At 35.7% G+C, this 26,321-nt stretch overlaps 1 long non-coding RNA gene across 4 annotated transcripts; it reads right to left on the bottom strand.

Moving 5' to 3' along the window:
- Window positions 1-298: 298 nt before the first annotated feature.
- Window positions 299-16,018, bottom strand: LOC311436037. Of its 4 annotated transcripts, none has more exons than XR_014692567.1 (5): window positions 15,896-16,018; window positions 5,774-5,861; window positions 4,965-5,094; window positions 1,893-2,030; window positions 299-445 (listed from the first exon to the last, which is right to left on the bottom strand). It is a non-coding gene; the product is annotated as an uncharacterized lncRNA (long non-coding RNA). The 4 variants fall into 4 exon arrangements; XR_014692568.1 differs by having other exon boundaries at window positions 4,965-5,090; XR_014692570.1 differs by lacking the exon at window positions 15,896-16,018 and adding an exon at window positions 15,339-15,475.
- Between the last annotated feature and the right edge of the window lie 10,303 nt (window positions 16,019-26,321).

The following is a 26,321-nucleotide window of genomic DNA, read 5'->3' as shown; positions in this document are numbered from 1 at the left end:
TGATTCATCCTTATAGCTTAATGTGTCACTCAATGAAATGTGACAAGATGGTTACAAAACAACTGATGGTCGAGATTAATTACTTAAGAATATTAATTTCCACTGGCAAATATGCATATTTTATTATGAAAATACATTTTTTCAATTATTGTTTTTCTCTACTGAGGAAAGTTGTTTTAAAGATACTTATTTATACGCATTTAGAACTATAAAACTACGTATCTATAAATGTTAGAACATCTGTCATAGTAGGTATATATATATAATTTTACAAATAACATGGAAAGAAAGTGACAACTTCAGCCTGCATTATTTGTTATTTTTGCCTATAAAGTTAAAAACAGGGAAAACAGACACATTTGAACATGACTGGGTATGCTCTTTGGGAATGCCACTTCCATTAGATTACTCCCACATCCTTAGAAGCTTTCAATTATAAAGAGATCTGGAAAGTTAAATATTAGTTTAATCTTGGTTTATAGAATAAAATTGTCACATTTCAGCCAACAAAAGATATAAAAATGAAAGGATTTCAGGCTATTTGTATCCTGACTACATTTTCCACTGTTATCCCAGATCATTTGTGCTAAATCTGTTGTTTGAGCATATTTCTGTTTAGAACACTGGGCAGAAGCATGTTCCACTCATTTCTGGCACAACCACATGAACATTAGCTTGTATTTTGCAATCTGCAAATGACGCTATTTGGCCTATATGCTAAAAGGTTCAGGAACATTCAGTTATACGCATCAATCTCTGTTCTATAAGAGAAAGCCTTCATACATGTATGAAAAGTTCCCTTCCCACATTCAGTACTGCGGGGACACAAGGTATTCTGACCACTTTGTCTCTTCTACTCCTTTCACTAAATCTCCTGGCTTAATCATTTACCTTATTTGATTCTTCAACTTGCATAAGCAATCACTTGTCTATGAGAAGCAGCTTACAAGAAAGGGAAATGCTGCTGAAAAACCTATCATCTGGCTAAGCTTTAGTATTTCAGACCACCTTGCAGGCTCTGTTCCTTTGAAGAGAAATATATGTAAATCTACTGAAGATTTACAATTGTCAGTGGAAGAGTTTTGAGGTTAACAAGTTTTTCTGTAACCCTATCAGCTTGTATTTTGCCTCCATTCCAAATGTTGGCAGGTAAATTTTGTGCATCTCAACAGTTTGCATGCTAGGGCTTTAGCTTAAGCTTCTGTATTTTCTAAGTGCTAACCATCCTTCTTTGATCTCTGTGAGGCTCTGTCAGGTAGAACTTCTGTTAAATCCTTGAATTTCTTTGGGCTCAGTTTGGCTTCACAGTAATAACCCCAGTAACTGTGTACACCCATCCCCTGCATTTTATTGTTTTCAGAGAAATACCTGGAGAGTTAAAGGTCAAACGGGTGTAGGTAAAAGGTAGCTGAACATATAGAATACTTCTACTGTGTAATTTAACGCTTGCCACAGACAAAATGTTTAGACTTTTTGCAAAATACAAAGATGTAAAAATAGCCTTCACTCACAAACACTTTAAAAGTTGTATCACTTTTATTACTCTAGTAATATAAAGAAGTAAATTTTGCTTCGGTTCTCTAAGCTCAGGAAAGTCTCCAGAGGAACCAACAGAGTAACTCATTATAACAGTTTGGGAATTGTCAACATAAATCTCCAACTCCATTTTTTGTGCAGTAAGTTTGCAGATGCAAGACAGCATTAAAAGTTAACGTATTAGTTTTAAAATTATGGTATACAATGCACTGTATTATTGCCATCAGACACTAACTTTCCCCTCAAGTTATACAGGGTCACCTAATTCTCTCTGTTTTTTTATGGTTTGTTTATATATATTATTGCCACATGGATAAGTATTTCTAGTTGTTTTTTTGGAATATATTTCTGCTTACCTGGAGATCTGGCATCGTGTTCCATTTCAGTAAAAATCGATGGGAGCTTTCCCAGAAAAAGGTGAAGGTGAATGGAGATGTATGCATTTCATGAGCTGATCTTTCACTTCACTAGGAAACAACTAGGGCTTATAGAACCTAACAAAAGACAAGTGATACCTGTGTTATTCCAGATCAAAAGGAATACCATTTGCATGTTGTGATTTAAGTCAGGTTTACTTTAATTTCCTTCCTGAGTAAAATTATTCATCCAACTGTGATATTTTATTGATATTTACATCAAATTTTCAAACACTTAAATGAACGTAGTCTCTATAATAGTTACAAATCAGAAAATGTTTTGCAAACTAAGGTTTTAACTGTTGAATGTAAGCATGTGTATGTCTTTATTTGTCTCTACAGACATAAAGCACAGCAGGACAAAAAATGCTGAGAATTGTAGCATCTACCCATAGTGGTCTGTCCTAGGCGAGTAAAAAAAACAGACCATGAACATCCTGCTTTTCAGCTGTGAGGACGCACCCCAGGAAAGTAGAGGCAATGGCATCTTAGTGCCTTTGCTTCTCCCAGTCCTGAGCTGTCAAACTGCCCGTTCCCTTGGGACACCTCCAGCAACGCGACATAGTGGAGATGCAGGGAATTCCTATCCATGCCCTTTACCATGACCATCAGACAGAGAGCAGCTTTCATCATCAATGCTAACACTTTTTTTCACCTTACAGTAAAGAAAATGGCCCCTGGTGGGTCTCTTGGCTGCCATAAAGCCCCATTTGTGTTTCCCCAGCAAGCAAGCACAGCCATATGGGTTTTACAGCAGGAAGAAGACTAGAATATTGTTACGTGGGGTGGTTGATGTCACTTGATCTGACTAGCCACCACAGCACCAGATGGCTAACTATATCACTGAAAGAAATTTCTTGTTTACTGACTCCAAAAGAGCATGGAGGCCTCTCCAGACCACACATAGCCCGTAATGCAGTAGAAAGGTCACCGAGCTTCATACAAATGTATGTCTTCATAAATGTGTGTGTGTGCACAGTTTCTCTTCTCCCAGGTACCTGAGGAGGTGGCAGAATGGTGTTATCACAAGCCCTGCCAGGGGCACAGCACAGCACAGCTGCTGCCTCAGGGCTGGGGAGCTGGGCCCATCATGGGGCCAGGCCACCATGGTAGGGCCTCACAGCCTAGGCCCAACCCAGCACCCCAACCAGGCCAGGCTGGGACAAACGAGGCAGGGCTCTGGGTTATATGTGATATATATATATTTTTTTTTTTTTTCAATTAATAAGGACTTTTTATGCTGTTAATCACATGTATTTCTAAGCATCTGCCTTAGTGATCAATCTTAAACCACACTGCCCAGACCTGACATGAAAGCAGCTTTCAAGAAATTTTCATTCTGGTGAGAGAACAAACTTAATGCTTCATTTATACTGTTATGAATATTTATACAGACATTAATTATTTTTCTAATTTATCAGTGTGGCATGGTGTCATTGCATCTTTCTATGCCTGTTATTCTGTTGGGGAAATAAAGAGCTCAGTTTCTGCAAAGATATTATTAACAGAAGGCCTAGAAGCGTAGAGATTTTTCACGAGCCATCAGTTACGTCTTTTTAAAACGTGCTGCAGTTCTCTTTAAGTCCTCCAGGTGTAGCCTTTTCACAGTTCATAAGCTGTATCTGACTGACTACTGAAACCCTATACACACTACAGTTAAAAGAACGAGGCTAACTTGCATCCAAACAGTCCCAGTGACTTCAAAAGATGTGTGGAGGGTTTGTATCAATATGGTACCTGTCTCTATATCTATAAATAAACCACTAATTTTAGAGTAAAATCCTAGGAGAAAAAAAAAAAAATGCATGGTATCTTTTTTAACTTCAGAAAAAAATGATTTATCAAAGCAACCTCATCAGAATACATTAACAGAATTTATATTACTCTTCTGAATGTATTGCTCATTCTAACTTTTTTAAAGTAATAATGTAGTGGCTTTCCTAATAATATATTTAATACTAGTTTAAAAATGTAAAGAATATCGTATCAGAGAACCTCAAAATTCATCCTGATTTTGACAATCATCATCTCACAATATGTTAGGGTGATCAGAATAACCTTGTTTTACAGAGAGAGGAAATGAATCATATAGGTTGAGGAACATATATTTCTCAGGTGTCCTCTAGTGTCATGTAACTGGAAGTTTGGATACCTAAATGAGAACCCTGCATACTGTTCTGTTTCTCTAATTTTATGCATATGCAGGGAGCACTTTGCTAAATCAGACATACAGACATATTAGACATACATCTTTAAACATGATTTTTTTCTAGTTAGTTCTTGAGGGGGGAGAAGTGTAAACCTCTTTTTTCTACTGAAGATGTGAATCTCTAGGTAGAAAATCTAGTATGACCACATACTAACATTTGCATTTCCCAGTTACCCTCTTGAGTTTGAATCCTGTCTCCAGTTAAACTAATATTCACTATTGGTACAGTCATAATGATCCTTTTATTCCAAGAAGTGTCATGTGGTTCTTATACTTGTTCATGAATATCAGAAAGGACTGATAATCATAATACAGACCTAATATCACCACTGCTACAAATGGAACAAAGCTGGGTAATAACCAAATTGAAGAGAAGTCCTTGGTGAAATTCTCTGTAAATAACATTCTGATTCTCATAAAGGAGACTAATCAGAGCTCACACTGCATAGATATTCATCCTCCCACACATACTTGGCTGATCACACCAAAGAACAATCATAATTTAATGTATGAGAAATTTACAAAACTATAATGGAGCAATTTTATGACTTTTCCATTGTAATATTACATCTGCAATACTGTAGCACAAAATCAGATATTGTTTTGGGAAAGTCCAGTCAGAGCTGGTAAATTACTTTGTATAAACAAACAGTAAAGAAAGTTTTATGCTTTGGGTAATTTTGTTTTGGTCTTTTTTTTTTTTTTTTTTTTTTAGGTGGAGTGAAATCCAAGAAGCTTGAGAAACTCTTAAATTAGAATTTTTGGGGTTTGAATTTGGTGTATTAATTTTGTAGATGTTTTACCTTCTTTCCCCTTGGGTCTGTTCTGTAGTGGCGTGTAAATGAAAACAAACCAGCTAACGTTTCTATTCTTCTAGCATGAAGAATGGCCTTGTGCTGTGCAGAAACTCTTGCAAGTGGAAAGTGGAGCTGGCTGGGAAAAGAAAGGGCCTGTATTTGAGACCTGTTTATCTGATAAAGGATAGAGAGGGCAGTTAAGAGTCAGGCAGCCATTCCCCATCAAGGAACCACAGGTTCCCTGAGGAAGATACAGGCAGCTCTGCAGCTTACCTTACAACAGCCAAGAACCAAAGGGAGTGTTTCAAGGGCCCTGATACTATTATTGATTCCTGATGGTTGCTGCTTTGCATTTTTTACAGATATTCCTACACTGTATAAACAAGCAATTAGCTTGAACCAACTGGAGCCAACAGTAGCTGTATAAAAATGAGTACTGATAACATCAAAATAGATAAAGCAACTTGTCTATTGTCTTTGTTTGCCAAAACATAACTAGAGCATACATGTAGATCTGTCTGGGTTGGGAAAGTATTGTGCTAAAAGTGATCTAAACTTCAGCATAAACGTACAGATCCACATTCTTCATCCAGGTTGAATCTTTATGTACATGCTGGGGCTGCCATTCATCCTGGAACTGTGATTGCCCAAATGTCCAGGTCAGGTGCTGTTAAGACTATTCTGCAGCTCCTGTCTGGGACAATACCTATGTTTTCTTTCATGAAATTCAGAAAGCAGGTAGTATATCTCATCTGAAGTTAGTGTGACCACTTAAAACAATGATAAACGCAGAAAACAATGTACTCAGAACTTACACCAGATGAATTTCTAGTAGAAGAGAAATCATATCTGTTGCTCTGATGTATAATGGATAATTGTATTGCCTGTTGCTCACATCTAAGCCTGAAAACAAAACAAAACAAAACAAAAGTCCGCATTTTTCTCCAATTTTCAATTCCTTTTATATAACTATATGCATATATTTTCTACTGAAGGAGGACATGCCAAAAATATTAATTCAATGAGTACACTTTCAGTTGGTTTTAGAAAAGCATAGAAAGACAAAGTTAACTTTATTTTTTGAGAGCATTTACATTAGACTCTGTACCATGCATAGAAGTCATATACATTGATTTTAATGACCTTTTATTCTCATTATATATATAATATTCGTGCTTTTAATGAATGAATTTCATACCTGAAGAGCATGAATATAGTATACTAATGATGATACCAAGTGAAATATGATAGATGTACAGAAGAGATAGATAAATATAAAACTCTTGTCTTGCTTGACTGAGTCAAGCAAGCAGTTAAATACTATCTCTGAGTGGCACTGGTGTCTAAACAGGTGTATTCCACTCTAGAAAGGCATCTAAACCAATTTTACTTAAGTTGATACAACCTCTGTTTAGAGACAGGGTCTAGTGTTTTTCTTCAATGATTTCAGGCTTAATAAGCTGTCATTTTCTTAATGACCTCTGGAAACTCTACCAAGAACCAGCAGTTCCACATTATAACATCTCTGGTTTACTTAAAGCCTGAACACTGTGCAGATAGCTGCAGTAATGGCTATCTCAGCTGACCTGCCAGTAACCCCTGTTTTGACCTGAAGGAATCACCCTCTCTCTAGAGGGCAAGAAGTTATTTCAATCCATCTGCTCCAATGGAAAAGTTGTAGGTAGAAAACATTTCTAAGCCTAGCCTGTGTTTTTACAAGCTGTGTTTCCCTGAAGATTTAGTTCTGCAACTAGAAACAATCTAGGCTACCTTTCCCTTAGGAAAAAAAAAAAAAAAAAAAAAAAAAAAAAAAAGTAATAATTCAAGCCACATAACTTGAAAATTTATTTTTCCAGTTGCCAGAAGTAGGGATTACTTCAACTGAGATGTTTGCTATTCTTGCCCACAGAGGCCAACTGCTTCAGCAGCTCTGGAAATCTTGCATACTACCATTTGCACTGCTATTTGCAGCATTGCAACATTCATTGTCACTATATTATTAAAAGCTGTATAAACATCTTTTTACAAAAGACAGAGGATTCCTTACTGCTCTTCCCATTTTCAACAGTGTCTTTTTAATCAAAACAAATTCATAGCCAGTCAAGACCAATAATGATATTAAGAGCTAAACAGGTACAAAAGCTACTGTAAAGTTATCATAGCATTTACAGCCTATTTCCAAAAGCAGTTATATTCCTAGGTACTTTTGTGGATCTGGCATCATTCCTTCTTCAGCAAGATGGCAAAGTCTGCCCTAAAACAAATACACTTACATGCTCTTGCCGTGACTGGATTGATTGTAGCAGGGCAAGAACTGCAAAGGGACTGTTTTCAAAGTCAGATTTGGAGCACAGTGCACCTGGCCCATAAGAGTTTGGCTTCTGAGGCTCAAAGGGGCCTCGGACAAAAGACAAACACATTTAAGATAGTAGTACCTTTTCAGAGCATACCATACAATATGCTATTTCTATATTGCTGAATAGTCTCTTTTCAAAACTGTAGATGATCTGCGAAACTGTAATAAGAAAATTTGTTCCACTGTTAGACAGTTCTCAGTTTTTATATTGGAATACACTAGAGAGCAGAGCATAGTATAACCCAAGATGAAACTGAGGTCTGCTGCAGTATAATAAACATATTATTATTATCATATTTTGTCAGCACAAAATATACCTTTAGTAAATCATTTGTTACTCATTTAAGTAGCATCTTGTAAAATACATATTTAAAAAGATCATAAGAAACAATACCAGTAAATCTGTTATTACATCTCATGACAGCTAACAATACAATATTTTTAGAAAATAATGTGATTTACAAGCAATAAAGTAATATATTCATCCCATATTTTGCTGGGTAAATATGCTTGCTCTTGGGATTATTGAAAAATAACTAGTTATTAAAAATAAAGCTCATTAATATTTACTTAATAATTGTTATGATAGTATCTTGTCAAAGCATGATTGCTCTGTGTTTTTTGTTTCTTGGCATTATTCATTTGGGCAATGGGAAGGAAGGAGCAGTTAACTGGAGGTAAGGCACCTCCACAGTTAGTACACATACATACTTCTAAAGGAAGTGAATCTCTTCTGCACTAAAAACATGCTGGTTGACAAAATGTAGGACAATTAATTGACCACTTTTTTACCCCAGGAATAAAGAACTAGCACATTCATTAACCTGTGCCAAATAAATGGTTTCTCTTTTCTATAACAAGGTGAGCAAAATATCCTTGCTTTTACATGTATTAATAGAATATGACATAGGACCACTCTGTTCTTTAGATCTGTTTGGCACTGTGGTCATTAGGATAATCAATTAATTCAGGAGATGTTTTTTACATTAATACAGTAGGTTTCACTTTTAGCTTTAAATCAAGTCTGAGATTCTGTTTTTCTCCTTTACTCAAGATTCAGAGGGACTTAGGAGACCTTTTTTATTACTTCAAAAGTAGACCATCAGTGAAGTGACCATGACTTACGTCTTTCTTGCCATTACCCTGACTCATTATTAATATGATTAATATTTCCCCATATTTCCCACTTCGTGGCTTTCAATTTTTTTCAGTGCTTTTGGCAATAATTTTAATTGACAATCTTTGTAAAGCATTTAGTAGAAGAAAAAAAAAAAAAAAAAGAAAAAAAAAGGATAATAAAATCTTTAAATCTGTCTGGTTTTCCCCAAATCTCTGTAGTCACTAGGAAGTGCGAGGGCCTAGGCATTTTCAGATACTTTGAGAGATCTAAATTCATTTATCTTTGTTATCAAGTCAGCAACTACAGCTTGCTATTTTTCTCTCTCCAGAGACTTTTTGGAAACTTTATTCCCTTGTATCTATACTTCTGGTCCTTTTTGCACTTCAGACCTGAGCACAGTCCATGCTTTAACCTGTTCTGTTTTATAAGTGGTTCTCTACAACTAGTACATTGCTCTGTCAAGCTAACGAGAAACTAGTTCTGCTTTGTTACCACACTACAAAATCTCTGAATCACACTGCCCAAATCACATTAATCTTCATAAAAATCTTACATATAAATTTAATTAATGAATTGAAGACAGGAATTTTCATCATACCAACCTGGTGCATCACAAAGCATGTGAAATTATGTAGATGCATTGGTACATATGTTATTTAGTGAAACAAAATTTACAAAGCAGCTTGCCCAATAAAACAAGTTATTACTTTGTTGGGTTTTTCTTCAATCTTTTGGACAAAAAATACTATCATATATAGTTTAATTTTTATAATATAAAATTATTGGTTTTGATTTCTCTTCTCCTAAGAGTTCAGTAGCATCTTGCTACCTGCTCTTACTTGGATAAGAATTCTTCAGATAACACAACATGCCATGCCATTTCTGATTTGAATAGAACGTCAATAGAACAAGTGGTATTTCATCCAGTGAATGTGACATTCCAGAATGCAAATGTGAACAATATGAGTAAATTTCTGCTTTGAAGTCCGTAGTAATTTCCAATAGACCTAAGCAAAGGCCACATTTCATCTTCAATGAGTTCTACAATCTGTCTCTAAATCATAGAATTATAGAATGATTTGTGTTGGAAGGGACCTCAACATCATCTAATTCCCTGTCCCCTGCCATGGGCAGGGACATCCCTTCCTAAATATCATTGTAAAATCTAAAAGTAAATAATTGAAAAGTCAGGTTAAGACAGAAGGACTTGACAACTGTGAAAATCATCAGATATTCATATATCTCAGAGGATTTCTGTTTGATGATTGGTTAATATTTAAACTGAAATAAAATAAATGTGAGCTTAACCATTACAAGAAAACAGACTAGACATGGGGAGAGAGCTTATATCACAAAAAAAAATACGCATACCTTTTAAACTAGATAATCCTATCCTCAGTCAAGGTTATCCCCTCCCATGCAGATTTTCTAATGTTTAATAAGCAATCGCTTATTAAACACCATAACTTATAAACTTAAATAAAAAAAAAAAAAAATCAGTATGTATGTAGCATCTCTCTCACCTCCTCTTCACTTCTTTCTTACCTCTTTCTCCCTCTCCCCAGCTCTGTCCCTTCTTTCTCCTTTCAGTATGACATGTCTAATATCTATGAAGAATATAGATTTTTTTTTCTTTAGGAGAAGAATTAATGTAACCTCTCTCTCTTCTGTCTGGTATACTATCTTCATGAAATTTCATAGATCTTTTACACCTCTATCCTAGTGTTAAATTTACTCTGCAAATTGTTTTTTTTCTGTTTGAAACATACTAAGGTCTTCCAATGCTCTCAATCATATTTGCCCACATAATGCATACCTGTGTTGTGTTTGCTGTCACTTCCTTAGCAAAGCAGGTGGAAGAACAAATTGGATGATATTTGTTGATGTTATCGTTTTATGTGGATATGTAAATCTCATTGAAATGCCACAAAGAAATCCCAAGGTTTTATTGGGTGGGGTGTTTTTCATGTATAACAAAACAACTGCCAAGAATAATCTGAAGTGGTCAACCACAAAAACCACTAGTCAGATATTAACAAAGTAAAGTTAAATAACTTATGCCTCTGTCTTTGGAACTGACAATACAAGAACACAGATGCTTATTCTATGAAGTCTGAAAAATTAACACTGTAAACTTATTGTAGTGGCTTCTGCATGTATCATACACATTCTTAATCCCAATGACTGTTCCCCCGTTTTTTATTTTTTTCCTTCAGATGTTTGAGTGATTGTACTCTACCAGCAGAGATTCTTCAGAAAATTCACCAAATTCACCACTGACTTTCATAACAGAGCAGACATAACTTTAGGTGATAACAGTGCCATAAGGTGATATTTAGGCACTTTGCATCATATGAATTCAGAACAACTCAAGAGTTCATCCTTGGAAAAAAGTTTGAAAGTATGATTATGAGCTTTGAAATTCACAATTGATTCTGTGTCCATAGTAATTTATGAGTTTTCAGTGTTCTTTGACCAGATGTTTTTAGCTGTGCATACAGAGCAAATGTTAAAATTAAAAGTTAAATACACAATTTCAGTTTTTTTCAAGGATGAAATACAATACAGATAGATGGTTTCTACTCTTAGAAGCATAAATTGCAGTTACACATATAAGTTTTCATACATACATATTAGATAACTAACAGATATAGTATGAGTGAGCACGTGTGTGTGTTACAGTGAGAAGAAAATATTAACTGGGAAAATTAAATGTTATATAATTTCACAGTATTTGATAAAGAGGTCATAATGTGTTTTATAATTGCAAGCACATTGAATATATTTAGTATCTAGCTGTAGGAAATTTATAAACAGGAACTGAGTATTGATTGAAAGTTATTTGCCTTGCATTGGGTATTACTATAAAAACATAAAACTGGAAGCAGGGTCCTGTACCACTGAAGTAAATGGAAAAATATCCATTACATTTGGGTCAAAATTTCATCCTACTTGAGATAAATGTCCATATTTAAGGACATATATAGTATCTACTGGACTGAAATATATTAAAAGATTTAAAAGATATAAGAACCAGAAACTGTTATTACAACACATCACTCAGGTGTGCACAAACAAAATATTGCTTTTCAAACTACACTTCAAAGTTCCCTGTTTTCTGCCATATTGATTATTTTGGAAGTTTATTTAAAAGTCTAGGATAAAGGCAGAAACAAATTCTGTAGCTCTAGGGTCTTTTTAGCTGCTTGCTGAAGTCTTATTGTAGGGCAAATACGCTCCAGGTGCTTCTGTTCTGCTCTCTGTCTACTCTCTGTTCCCAGAATGTGACTGAAGTGAGTAGCAGCATTTAAAGTCTTTAACCTTTAGATAGTCCTAAAAGCATTCCACATCCTCCTGAACATCACATAAGCCAATGCGGTGTTACACACACTAGACCCATAGCCACATCTGATTTCCAGCATGCAGACCCTTACTTGGAGGCTTTGATAGACTGTTAGAAATGACAAGGAAAACAATATAAATGCTGCTCATAGATTAGCAGATCATTATTAGCCCTTTGCACACTAAAAGCTGAAACCTCCTTGATCCTAGACTATAAAAAGCCTTCTGAAGCATTTTGAGCTTCTCTTTGATTCTTGGCCCAAGCTTTAATTTTCTCACAGTGCTGAAGCTCTGGGTTTCATTAGGGATATCATCTCAAATTCCTTTGTGCCTCTACTTGTTTGGAAGTGTTACTTCCACCCTCTTCTATGAATTCTTCTCTGTCCATGTCAAAAGTTTAATAATGATACCAAAAGGCCTCAATGTCTGTTAATTTGTTATTTATTTTTTTTTTTTTTTTGTATCTAATGCAACTTGGTCTTATTTTTCCTTTGTAATATAACAAAATCTATCATAAAATAAGGGATTTTTTATCACATTGTTGTCGATTTCTTTCCCAGATTCTATATTTTGCTGCATTTTCAGCTGATAGGTTTGGATTTAAAGCTACTTTATACATTTTACAGACGTCCATTTGTCTTTCCAAGGATCAACTGCTTGTAGAAGATTTCAGCCAAAACAGCGCAGCCTTTTCTGAGATTGAGATTCTGGGATTTACCAGTTTTAAAAATTCTTCCACTGAGAAGCACCATATTTGTGTTTTCCAGAGCAGAAATTGAAAAATGGTTTAGGCAGTAGCCCTGATGTGACATGCACCATTCTCTGTGTCTGAAAAATTCACCTTATTGCAAGTGATTTTCAAAGACTTCCATCTGCATGTGCTCAGTCAAGATTTCCATGATTCCACCTGTTGTGAGCACATTGGTGCCCAAAGACACAAGGAGAGAATAGGACTTCTTTATGATTGCTCTAGCTAATTGCTTAATTATGTGACACAAGACCCTGGAGCTGAAAGAAAAAATATTGATTTCTCCTATTCTCAAGTGTCTTCCAGCTGGCTCCCATACAGAGGAGAAAAAAAAAAAAAAAAAAAAAAAAAAAAAGAGGAAACTACATATCTTTAGTGCAGAAGAGTGACAAGCATGGAAAGACAGGTTGCAAGTTTGAGAGCATTTGCAGAAAGAGAAAATTGAGGAATGGGTTCCAGAGACAGGGATATACAGGGGCCATAGAAGTAAGGAAAACAGTAAGGTCTGGAGTTCAGAGAAGATTCAGAGGAGCCGGTGGGCTGGGAATGACACATATGGAGGAGGAACATGGGGGAAAACTCATGAAGTAGACAGGGCACCTAGATGGTTAATAAAAGACAGGCATGGGGAAAAAGCAAGAAAACAAACAAAAAAAAATAGGTATTTTATTATAAACATATATTTTTATTATAAAAACAGGGAAAGGGACAAAAAAAGAAAAAGAAAAAAAAAAAAAAGTAAGCAGTACAGGGCCAGAAAATGACAGGGAACATGCTCAGGAACAGCAGTGTAGGAAAAGAACATAGTGAACAGGATAAAAAGAAATTTTGGATAGCTATTTTTCACCCTGTAAGCCAGAGGTCTCATGGAAGAAAAACTATATGTTTTCTTCCAAATAACGCAGTTATTTGACTGATGTCTAGAAAAAATGCATGCTGCAACTGTGTGCAAAAACTTAATTAAAAAAAAATAATAATAATAATTAAACAGTACTTCATGACTTTCTTCATAATTAACCAAAAGTATATTCTTTCAGTATATATACAAGCAAAGTTAAGCTTTATTCATGTTGAAAATAAGAAAAAGGAGAATTTGTGTTCTCTAACCAAATCCAGAACTGGCTGTAATTCTCATCACCTTTACTAGCTTTCTTGTTTCAGTAGCATAAGGCATACTACTTCTGTGCATAGGAGACAAACTCACCATCCTAGAAACAAGCCAGGTAGCTTTCTTTCTTGTGAGGCACCTACTGGTTCAGACAACCCAACTGCTGTTATAACTCAATGAGAATATGAGTGCAGTTTTAGGACTTCCTTGTGACACAGAAGGCTGGAGCATTCAACTTCATTCTCTCAGGTTTATTCCTTTGTAAGTGTGAATGGATATACTTCTCTTGAGAGACTTTATGAACCAGGTTTAACATATGTCTGTGCTTCTGACTGTAAGCCGAACTGGACATTTGCTATGTTCCTGCAAGCAGTGTTAATTACGTACAGCCAGCTGTATGCTGTAGCTAATTTGACGGAATTGAATGATGTTTCTACATCTGAACCAAGTAAAACTTGCTTTAATACAATAGTTTTGTAGGGTATGGATTTGATATCAACGACCATGAAGCCAGTATTTTGTCAGGAAGACAGAAAATTCATTGACTGTCATAGTAGCTCATCTGAGGCTTTGGATTCTTATGGTTCCATTCTTCTTGTAAGCTGGTTCAAAATAATTTCGGGGGGGAGGAATTTGAAACAAATCCTTTCTGCTGCTTTCTTTTCATTAATCCTTCAGGTATCATGTAGTGTTTTTTTCCTATTTCTCCACCTCTTTCACTCTTTTTATTAATTCCTTCTGTATGACCTATAGCCATAAATTATAATATCTAAGCATCATGGCTATAGATGAAGAATTGTGGCTGTCTTTTGTAAAGCCAGAAAAGTGAGATTTCTCATTTAGAGAAATGTAGTCTGAAGCAAAGCTACACACATATGAAGAAACACACTTCTTATAGTATGTTCTTATTATCAGCCCTGTTTAACAGAAATTGCTCTTGCTTGAATTTCACATTCTTTACTGATCTTGCTTCTAGGCAATCTATACCATAATAGAAAAACACTTGACCACATTGAGTGTCCCCTTATTAACTTAAATTCAAAATGACCAAAAATAGATGAATCCAGCTCAGATTTCATATTAAATATATATATATATATTTCCAGATTACTATCTACCAGATCACAGAAGATTTCAAAAATATGGGGATGTTCAAAATTTATAATCAAAGATTTTTAGAGCAGGAGGGATGGATAAAGGGCGAGGGGGTCTCATGTGGAAATATTCACAGTTAGTTTATGCTTTGTATTGAGTACTTGTACAAGAAGAATTACATCATGTGTTTGAAAGATGTATGCTTTGCTGACGTCCCGAGAACAAACTGTAGCAACCCGCTTCATTTTTTAAGCACAGTAACTGAAAGCCTTTATCTGTTTTGTTTTTTGGTGTGATTTTTTTTTTTTGCATCACTAATGACATGAAATTTGCATGCAGGGTGAATAAACTTCTTGTAGAGTTTATGACTTATTTCAGAATGTCACCGAGGTAAGTGGTAGGAAAAAAAAAATAGTCTGAGAGTTAGGGGATGATAAACATACATTTTAATACCTCTAAGAGTCTTCATAAGTGTGAACATTCACCATTCTTTTAAATTTGCTATTTATTAAATCTATGCATTTTCCAATATTTTCTTGAATAAATTAGATTTATTATACTTAAAAAATGCATTATTTTTATTATTATTATACTTTAATACATTTACTTACTGTTTTCCTACACGGATAAGCTGCATGTTGCATTAGTACCTCTTAGATCACTTCAGGGTCTGCAAAAGTTATGCCCTTATTTCCTTTTATTTTCCAGTACTGAATTTCCCATTATTTTCAAGTGCAGAATTTTCTCCATTCTTTAAACTTGGTATGCGCTTCATCTTACTTGTTTCTCAGCTTCAGCAATTCAGAAAACAATCCTAAATATATTCGATCAGATAAGTTTAACAAAATATTTTTAGATCTTTTTTTGAACAAAAGAATCTTTTTAAAAGTAGTATAGATTAGTAGTATAATAGAAATTAAAATAGTGATTGCTATCAACACCCAGATCGGGGCTACTCTAGCAATAAGGTAAAACAGTACTCCCCTTTTGGCACCTGAGTTCAAGCTCAAAATTTTTCTAATGCACTTTACTGAAAGTTAATGAAGTCGTTCCGTGTCAGTCATGTTGAGACATGAAAGTGATTCAAAGCACAACATTTGCAACTTTTAGTTTAGGTTTCACAGGGCAATAAAACAGTTTGCTAATAGAGAACAATTGTTAAACTTGCCTGATTATCTGAGGAGAGGGAGGACTCCCAAATGGACTCCAAGAGCAGACATTAAGTTGGCAGCTGGTTAGCATTACCAAAATGAGTAATGAAGTACCAGTGACATCTGGGCAGGTTCTAGGCAGGCTCTGATGTATCGAGATAATTTCTCTGTTTTAAAGAGAGATCCTTTCAATGGTATTGACCTGATGATAAAATGCATCTTCACTTAAAGTGTGAAGTATAGTTATGAAAATTACAGATTACAGAACCAACTAAAAAGATTTAAACAGGGAAATGAATCATAAATAAAATTTATGCTCTTTCCATGTCCAAGCCTAGTATTTGGATGATGAGATAATGCAGTAAGCATCACAAGAAAATGACAGAAAGTCAAGTTGAACCCCTCTCAGTGTTTATGACACAGCTAAAAAAATCTTCTATATACACAGTATCTTGGTGTGATGATTTGTCAAGACTATAAAATTGGTTTCAAGTAACAAATTAATCGCATTATAGATTTCCAGTAAAGTACATGACATGTTTTTCTGCTCAGTTTAGCAGCACAGAGAGGGAAATAGAGAAGTGAACTTGTATAGGAATGTTACTGTATTTTGCAGTAACAGCTTAAAAACACACTTATGCCACAAATTTCTGGCCTATTATTGCCAAACATGGCAGTATTTTTGGAATGTTGTCTTTGAATACATTTAAAACAGCATTTGACAAGTTAAAAAGAAGGCAAAACTAGTTTGTGTGGAAGAGCTCCAAAACCATATGTTGTTATATTATTACAAGCATGACATGAATATTCAAGCAGGGGAATGTACCGGGGTGCTTAAGAACAGAATACCTGGTAGCAAAATATCTTCTTGCTGATAAAATATAGGAAAGTGTAGTTACTGCTTAACACTTTGCAAAGTTGTTGGTGTATGTCTAATGTCAAAGTAAACCAGCTATCTGGAATTCAGTAAGAAAAAATAGGATTCCCTAGTCATCATGGAGATAGAATGACAACTTACCTCCAAATGTCTGGGACAGAAAGTGAATCAGTTGTTTGCTTTTCTTATTGCTATGTTACCCAGGCACACCAGATTGCTCTCCTGAAAACCCTTTTCCACCAACAAGCTGATAATTGCAAGTAAGAAAAAAAAAAAAAAAAAAAAAAAAAAAAAAAGAAAGAAAGGAAGGAAAAAAAAAAAAAAAAGAAATCAGTTTTCAGTTGGCTGCAAATGTTAGAGTTTGGGTTTTGATTTCTTTGTTTGCTTTGACAATTCTTATTACTTGTACTCTCTGTACTTTCTTCTTCACAACAAATAGAGCAGAAGGAAGGAGTGATAGGCTTCTGCATGTCTTAGAAGTTGCTTAGGTGGGAAAAAGAAATTACTGTGCAGGTTGTGTTGGCACTGAAGGCATACAACCTCTGCAGGTCTAAGGGAACAAGGTTTACATGTTTTTATAATTTTTTTGTATGTGTATGGGAAGGATTTTAAAGTTAGATGAGCTGTTTGTATCTTTCAATGTTTGTTCTTTAATAACATATTTAATTCAATTAAAATTATTTCTCAAAGCAGAAGTATTCTCTATTTTGCCAGCACTTCTATCAGACTTTCAGCCAATTTTAGACATATTTTTTATCAATTCAGAAATGTACTGTATGCATTAAATGTTTATACTTTGGCTGTTACATATTTTTTTCTCATTATTTATCAGCAATTGCATATTTTGCATGCTGTTCTTTACCTCTTAGTATAAGGGAAGTACTACATTAATATAAACTATCAAGTTAAAAAAAACCTCCACCTCTTAGATTGACACGCATAGCTGTGCTAGCCTTTTAAAACTTAAGACCAGCAAGGAATAAATTCTGTTTTATCCTATTCAGCCAAAACAACAAAGCAAGGGGGGTTTTCCTGCAGATTTAATGTAAAAGTCCCCAGATGACAAACACAAAGCCTAGATATCAAACAGGATGAAAATGCTGATGTTCAACACCTGCACTGTGTGAGGGCCAAGAAGTAAGCTAAAGGGTTTGCTAACCAACACACCTGCTTGAGAGTGTAGTTTTTAACCCTTTCTTCTTCCTTCTTAAATGCCTCACTTAAAATAGGAGAAGATTCTAACAGAATGATGCAATCAAACAAGATGTTAAAGCCCAGTTTTAAAGTAGAAACTACATCCTTCCTTCTTGTCCAGATCTAGCACATGAATATTTTATTATATTAAAAGGCTATTTAATCTGATAGACTTTTAGTGATACCAGAAAGGATTAATCACAGCTACAAAATTATGGAAATAAATCATATGAGTTGTGTGGAACTATTTTCTATGCCTGTCAAAATGCTTGTGTTAACATGTTATTATATCTGACCAGACATTTGCTGCTAAAAAAAATGAGCGGTCTAATCTTTCTCCCTGCTTTTCAGAGGGCTGCTGTGACATGGTTAAAGGACATCTAGCCACAGCTGATCCAAGGTATGTGCTAGGAATGTTTTTGCAGTCCATGATCACTGAGTCTTCACTCTGAAGTGCATGGGGTCTATGTGTCACAAAAGCATGAACAGGGGCCCACATTGTAGCAGTTCTTCCATACCATTATTCTTCAGTCTTTCAAAAAGCAGAATATTTGAATTTTTCTTTCTGACATAATCAATGCTAGAAATTAAAGTGACGTTATTAGGTCTTCAACCACTATTAACATAATCCACACAAGTTAATTGCCACTGTAGTTAAAAGCAGCTTGGCTGTCTGGCTGAAAACCAATGCAACTGAGTTTACATGTAATTTTAAGTTAATGTTCCCTTCTGCTTCTTCCACCATTCCATGTAGAAACCATATTCTAGTGTCTTCCATTATTGCTTGGAAAGTTCTAAATAAATTCAAAACCAATAAATTTATGTACTAGAGTAAAATGAGATAATGCATACCTGGAAGATTTGTGCTTTGTACAGCAGAAAGTGGGGTCGAGCTGGAGATTGTGGACACAACTCAGTACAGCTATGGCTGTGTAAACTGTGCATTTTACCCACATCTCAGCTACACCAGGGTATGATCACATCAATAAAGCAGCAGCAGGAGCTGTGACTTTGTCAGCAAGATGATTAACAGAAATTGTTCAGTTTTAAAAATAGGTGATCCCATTTAATACCTAATACCAGGAACTTGATTTGAATGTGAGGCTTATTTGCATTTTTTTCATCTTTGCCAACATATTAAAAAAAAAATCTACAGAACTACTCAGCGGGAGTTCTTAAACTCCATTCATATGACACTTCAGTTAGCTGAAGAGCTGGCTATAATTTAAGGTAATCTATTTTTAAAGCCTGGACCCCAGAGGGGAATAAATTAAGCAATGAATAGCCCAATGATCAGTTGTCATCACTTGATATGGCACAGGAAGCAACTCAGAGAAAGCCCTAAATACAGAGTGTTTCTTAAGAGCAATTTGAGAAAGGCTGACTGTTCAGAAAAGAAGTGATATAGATGAAGAGGATCATGGGTTTCATTAGGATCTCTTTAAGAGTGTTCAAAAGTGATAGGAAATGCAGGCCGGACTCCACAGCTCGGAGGCTATGGTTGTTGTTATATGACTTAGATTTGTATATTCTTGTACTAGTTACAATAACACTAGAAGAACTTTTAGATATTTTGCAAAACCATTTTTAGCCAACTTTATGTTTCCCCTCCATCAGTGTTCATAATGCTGGGGTCTGGGAAAGTGCCTCCTGAGGCTACATTAGCTGATGGAGCTACGATGCAAGAACCTTTGAAAGGGTAGCAGACAGAAACCATGTATTTACAAGACAAGGCAGTGCAGTCAAGGAACTAAATGTTCATAGTTAAAACTCCCTCAAGGATAACTCTAGAGCAGACAGGCAGCCTAGCACATCAGGACTCAAACCAGGAACGCTGCTTGGAGTCCCCTCAAAAAGAAGGAGTTTATGAGGGCTTTAGCAGCCAACCTATTTTCAAGCAAAACATAGGCAAAGGTGGGAGTTTAAGAAATCTGGAGAGATGCTTGTAGGACAGTGGTTTCACCCCTCCTTTCTTCCAGAGTGTATTTGAGTTACTTGGTAGAAACTTCTGAAATGTTTTCAAGGTGGACAAATCAAAAAATGTTTTTCATGCTTAATGATCGCAGAGGCAAGGACATGCACAATTTTAATGTTTGTTACCTGCCCAAATTTATATAATTGTATCTGCAAACATTCAACAACATCCGTGTGGAAACAAAGAAATGGCAAACAATATTTCTTTTGGCTTGCCACCTCCTATAGCCCATCCTTCTAACCTCCATTTGAACTTTTGCAGTAGTTAAAATGGAGATTGACTCTTTAAACAGAGCTAAAAAGGGCTGACAGCATTGGAATAAAGGTTTGACCACACTAATAGGTTTTAGTGTCTGATACTTTTGATAATCTGGCCCTGAGTGTCATGGGTCTCTCTGAGTGGATTCCATCTGTCCCATAAAGTTATGCATTGAAACATAACGCAGCCCTTTGATCTTCCCTCTGCAAAGATCCTCATGTTCCATAAAATCAACAAGATGCTCTCATTCACTGAAAAGCCAGATCTCGGACTTGTTGATTGGTGAGACTCGAATACTTGTTAGCATATGTGCCTTTTCCCCCTTTGTTTATGTCAAGTTTCAGTGACCCCAACAACACTGAATATCAAAGTGTTTGTTATTACAACACAAGCAACTAACATTTTGGCCATGTTAGCTTAGTACCGAGACTGGAGAATACATGTAAATATTAATGGCTACACTCTGAAGTAAAAATACACTGTAGTGAATTGGAAGAAATATCAGTAATGCTATTTGTTTGCCTTTAGTCAGGTGTTTTAACATCTGTAGGCATTCTTCATGATGGAGTTTGTTCAACAAACAAGATGACTAATAGGGTTACTTCAGATTAGTATTGCTGTAGTAGGAAGCAGGCTAAGAGTAGGGTGTTTTTTTAATGCAAGTAGATGTTTAGAAATAATAGCAGGTTTTTGGCTTTGCTGTCAAGACTGAAAGTCCACTTGCTGCTTGTTCAGCTACACAAGATACCAGAGCTCAGACCTCCACCTACTCGTGATACACCTGAAAAGGAGCACAGGCTCCTCACCAAGTGCACATCCACAGGAACAGTCCCCAGTGCAGTAGAGATCTTTTGTGGGTGGGACTCTCAGTCCTGCACCTGGCACTGCCACCAAGCTACTTTGGAGCTCTGTAAGACTCCCAGACTCACCAGTACGGGGGAAATCCAAACAGGGCTGAATCCCAGCTGACCTGCAACAGTCCCAGAAAATGAAGTACTGTGAGCCCTGGGGGGATCCACTAATCCTGTCTCAGCATCCACGCAGCAGAGCTGCAGTGTCTGAGTACTTTCATGCAGATGTAGGGTAGGATTTTCCCTTAGTGACTTATCAAGTTCATTCAAGAACTACACTGCATAGCTACAAATAGACACCAGGTGCCTCTACTCCCTATGCCTTCATCCCCAAAACTCCTTACGTGCACTACATTATGAAAACAGCATCTGGCATTGTAAACACTGTCTAGGACTATCTGACATCCAGGAAAAAATAAATCTGTTATGACATGTGAAATGAAATTTAATTTATTTTATTCTTCTTGTCTTTGGAGGAAACTTTATTAACTGCATTTTTTTAGCTCACTGTTTTATTTAAATAGCACCTGTAAGAGATGAGCTTTTTTTCCAGTCACTTAATATATAATCTGTTAATTATTAGTATAATTCTATTCATTCTATAATGCTATTTTCCTATTATTATAAATGTCATTAATACTGAAGTTGTATCCTGTATTGTACCATCTGCTTCCAAAAACATGACAAAACAGTGAAAGGTTTTCATGTAATTTACAGTTATCTCATTAGATGGCAGTGTAACATTCAAAACAGAATTTAAATAATTTTTATGGTCTTTTGATCCTTAGACCAGCTGTGAATCAATTCAGCTCCAGATAAAAGTTTGGAACTAGTTTAGCGTGTTGTCCCCAGCAGCAAGAACACTTGCAATGCTGGAGATCATTAGAGGATCATGTTTCATATATTGTAGATTTGAGTGTTAAACCGAGGTGTTTATGCCTGCTTTACAGTGCTATTTCCTACACTAAAATCTGGTTTGTACTGCTCCATAGTGCAGACTTGCTGTCTTACTTTTCAGATGATGTTCTTTTTCTAGAACTGGTAGCATATCTGCAGATTTTTTTTCTTAACTAATTCCTTTACATGTTTTTTTTTTTTTTTTCTATAACTCTCTATCTATTAAAGAGGAAGATGGAGCATTAAAATAGAAAAACATGTCTGCATTAAGGGACACTAAAACTAAGAAAGGTAACAGTAAACAGTTGTTATGCCTAGTAGTGAAGTAAATCAAATACATTAATAAATTTCTATTTAAGCTTCATAGTCTGCTCTGTTGACAATTTTGAGTTTATCAATGTAGCCATTCCTGGAATGGATTTTTAAGACTGGCCAATGGTAATCTGCTAGTTCTGAAGAATAATCTTGTAATTCAGTGGTTGTTCTCACACTAATACTATACTATTTAATGAACCAGTAGAGTTTCAGTATTGCTAGAGGAAACTGATGGTAAGGGACCACACTAGTTCCCCTTTGGGGTCAGCTGTTCTGATAACAACAGAATATGTATTGGGAAAAAAATCATTCCCAAATAAAAAAATATTCTACATCTCTCACTGTCTTCACTGTTACTGAAGTATTGTTTTGTTTTTATTATGCTTTTCAAGGTTACAGAACTAATACTGCAGGTGCCTGATAAGAGCCAGCACCCTCTTTAATATTGTACTGTCCTTCAGTGAACAGAAGTCTCAGACAATGTGTTAAAGTGGACTGCTTTCATCTCCCAATATTCCTTGAGGGATTTCTATCTTTCAAATGGTGCCTGATGTGACAAGCATTTTAAGAAGCTTGGGTTCTTTAAAATTCCATCTATTCCTCTGGAAAGGCATGTTATCAAAATACCATGTCCTTTACTGGCATTTACCCTAAAGGCTTGGAAAGCATCTCTATGAAGGGTGGCTTTCTAAGGCTACAGTGGATGTTTCGCAAAACCCTACTTCAGGCTAGTGGTTATTTTTGCACAATATCAGAGCTGACTGGACTTTCCCATCAGTGTCAAATTAGCATGTTTTCCTCTTTTTTAATCCCCAGTGTTATACACTGGTATAAGCATAGCACAGATTTTACCCCAAGTTTGTGTCTTTGGATAGAAATGTCTTATTGGTTCCCTGTCTTGGTTTTTGCTGTATTGAAAATAGCATGATTATTCGCCTCCCTATTTTTTTCCTTTTAAACTTCATTAAGAATATAGGATTCTCTTAATTTAATTTTCTGCTTCACCTTATCTGCAAATTACTCGGTTCCAGGAAATTGGAAACCTGCAAACCAACATTATCATTGGGCTCTTGGGAACAGGAAGTCTGCACATAATGTGATGGTGTGACATAAGTCTACAATAAATAAAAGGAAAGAACACAGGCAAAACAAGAAAATAGTTACCTTGGCAATTATAATACATGTAAAAAAAAAAATACAATTTTCCAACTTTTTCCTGTGTTTTTCCATCTACATAGCACAAAACTGTTCTGGTTTGTTTTGTTTTTCTCATGATAGCTTTAATATAGCAAGCAGAAATGTAACTTTATAATGAGGTCTTTTAAAATGAAATTTGGGATTATTATTATTGTACTAACAGTAAGATATTACAGATCATGTTTTATGAGTTTTTAAGATGCATCATAGGTGGCTGGAGTTCCCAGTGCACCTGAAGCACTAATGGCTTTGCGGTATGTGTCCTATCATGCCTTTATGTCGAAGTACCTTCAGGCAAAATTTGTCTTCTCGATGGGCACAGTCAGATATTAACTCAGATTTGAAACATAACATTATCACATCCACATTTACTAATACATCAATGTTTCAAATTATAAAGAGAAAAAAAAAAAAAAGAATCTTTGAACAGAATCATTTCTGAAAGTACTAGAAAAACATTCATGTGCTAGAGACAACAAAGAGATTTAGGAAATTTTAGAAGTGTAAACTGTAAACATTAAAAACTACAGAGGTAAATCTGAGATCTAAGTACATAGCTAATATTACATTTTATCTATGAGTAAATATCACAGAACGGGACAGAAGAGATAGTACAAAGTATTTAGATTTTTGTATCATCAGTCATTGGTGACAAAAAAAAAGTTTCTATCAAACTATCAAAAGTTTGATCAGTATCCCCTATGAAATAAATTCATGCTCCCCATACAGTTTGTAGAGGATGAGAAAAACACCAGTATGTTTGCCAGTAATCACCCTCATTTGACTATTTAGCTGGCAAGTAAAATAGAGAACCCTCAGGGGTATGAAAACCTGTACCACAAAAGGCCTTGGGTGCTGTAGTTCAGAGAAAATGGAAAGTGGTGTGTAATTTTACTGAACGTTTTTGAAAGAAAAAAAAAAAAAAAAAACTCATCTGCCTTTTAAGGACAGACAGCCAATGAGATTTGCTTCAGAGCAGACAGTTTCTGATCCTGCTTCCCAGCAATATAACCGAGGGCTAAATGCTAGTCAAGCAGTTTGATCTTGGGCTGCTGCTGCCGCCCCCAGCTGCACGCACACACACACACCTTTGCTCCATGCAGAGCAGTGCACTGTCTGCATTGCGTGCCCTCTCTCCTGCACCAGCCTCATCTCTTTGCACAGGATTGCACCAGTGGTAGTGCTGCAGGCTAAGAGAGCCACTTCGGGCAAGGGGGCTGAAATGTCCCATGGAGGCAAGGCAATGGTTTCCTTGGGAGCAGCAAGAGATGCCTCTTTGCAAAAGCAGGGACAGCTGCTCAAAATCCAGAGGTGCCTCTAACACGAAGCACTACAGAATATAAGCATCTGTAGCAAAACCATCAGCAAAAAAAAAAGCATAGTTTGTGCAAAGGAAAAATGGAGATGGAGCCAAATAGTCAGGGGACTTGGGGCTGGGAATTGGTCAGAATATGTAAAAACCATCCTGTTATTCTCAGTGCTCTGGACCACTGCTTAACTCTGTCTCAGGAAGAGAGAAGCAGAAATGTTAGCCAATTGCATAACTGATTAGCTAAGTATTCCTATATATTTCCAACAAACATGAAAGAAATGAGTTTCCCTGTAAGCTGCATATATCTACTTCTGCACAGTAGCATGAAAAATAAATCTTATCCCTTGTAAGTCTGTAACAAAAGACACTCATTTTTAATAATATTACACAGTTATGGATTTTATATAGAAAAGAACACCAGCCAATTTCCCTCTCTTTTTAATGTATGTGCAGGAAAACTTGGTGGGAAAGAAAAAAAAAAAAGTTCAAATAAACCCAAAGATCAAAAATATCTATCTTTTGATTACATTTTCATTACAATCAGATCTCTTCTGCTGATTTGTATAGGTTACCTAGGAGAAACAATGTACAAAAGCCTGTCTTCAGATCTCTGATAGGAAATCCCCACTGCAGCCATAAATATTATATCTGCGGCAGGCAATTGGCAAGCTACCTTGATCATGATAGTCCCTGGCTGACAATCACACAAAAGTGAGACCAGAAAGTATATCTTAAATGTTTCAGCACTTGGATTTTCCTAACTACTCCTTTCAAGTTCTTTATGAACAACTTGTAAATAGATCAAAACATGCTAATTTCATCATTGCTGGCCAGCATCATAAAAGAATCATATGAAAACATATGGGCGCACTCACCAACTTTTTAAGCAACCAAATCTTTCATAGGACTATTGAAGTTTCTTCATGAGATAAAAGAGCTTTGCTGTTTTGAAACAATAGTACCTCTTTTTTAGTATGAAAACATGTGAGAGTGCTATATGTCATTCATCATCTGTCACCTTTTCATTTAAAATACTGTCAAGGAGCTGCTCAAAAATACAAAGATAGCAGGGGCTAGTATACTGCAAGGCCAACGTTGGTTTCATTTTTGACCCTGAATGTAGTGTTTAATTTCCCAAAGTAACAAAGTCTAAACAAACAAACAAATAAATAAATAAATAATCAGCAATACCTGGTTATGAGATATAACTTACTGTGCTCTCTTGCAACAGGCTTTTAAGGAGTATCGATGAGCTGCAAAGGATCACCTGTCAGAGATGCTCAAGGATAGAAAATGCATCATTAAGAGTGGCCAAAAGAAGGTGAGAGGAGGTAAGAGATTTAAGAAAAGACAGACTCACTATATGAAATCTTGCGAGTAAAGTAGATAGAATGGCTAAGGTGAACTCTGCTAATAACCTATAATTAGAAGAATTGAACTTGTCAAGGTCTATAAGTCATGAATAAACCATAAAGAAATATGTATATATTCTGTTATTCTTGTTTGCTTAGCACCATCGTCAGAACAGCTGAGAACACTCTACATAGTTAAGATTAGAAGACACATT

This window comes from Aythya ferina, assembly GCF_964211825.1.
Source record: "Aythya ferina genome assembly, chromosome: 4".
Taxonomy (NCBI): domain Eukaryota; kingdom Metazoa; phylum Chordata; class Aves; order Anseriformes; family Anatidae; genus Aythya; species Aythya ferina.
This window is presented reverse-complemented; position numbering and strand designations above follow the sequence as displayed.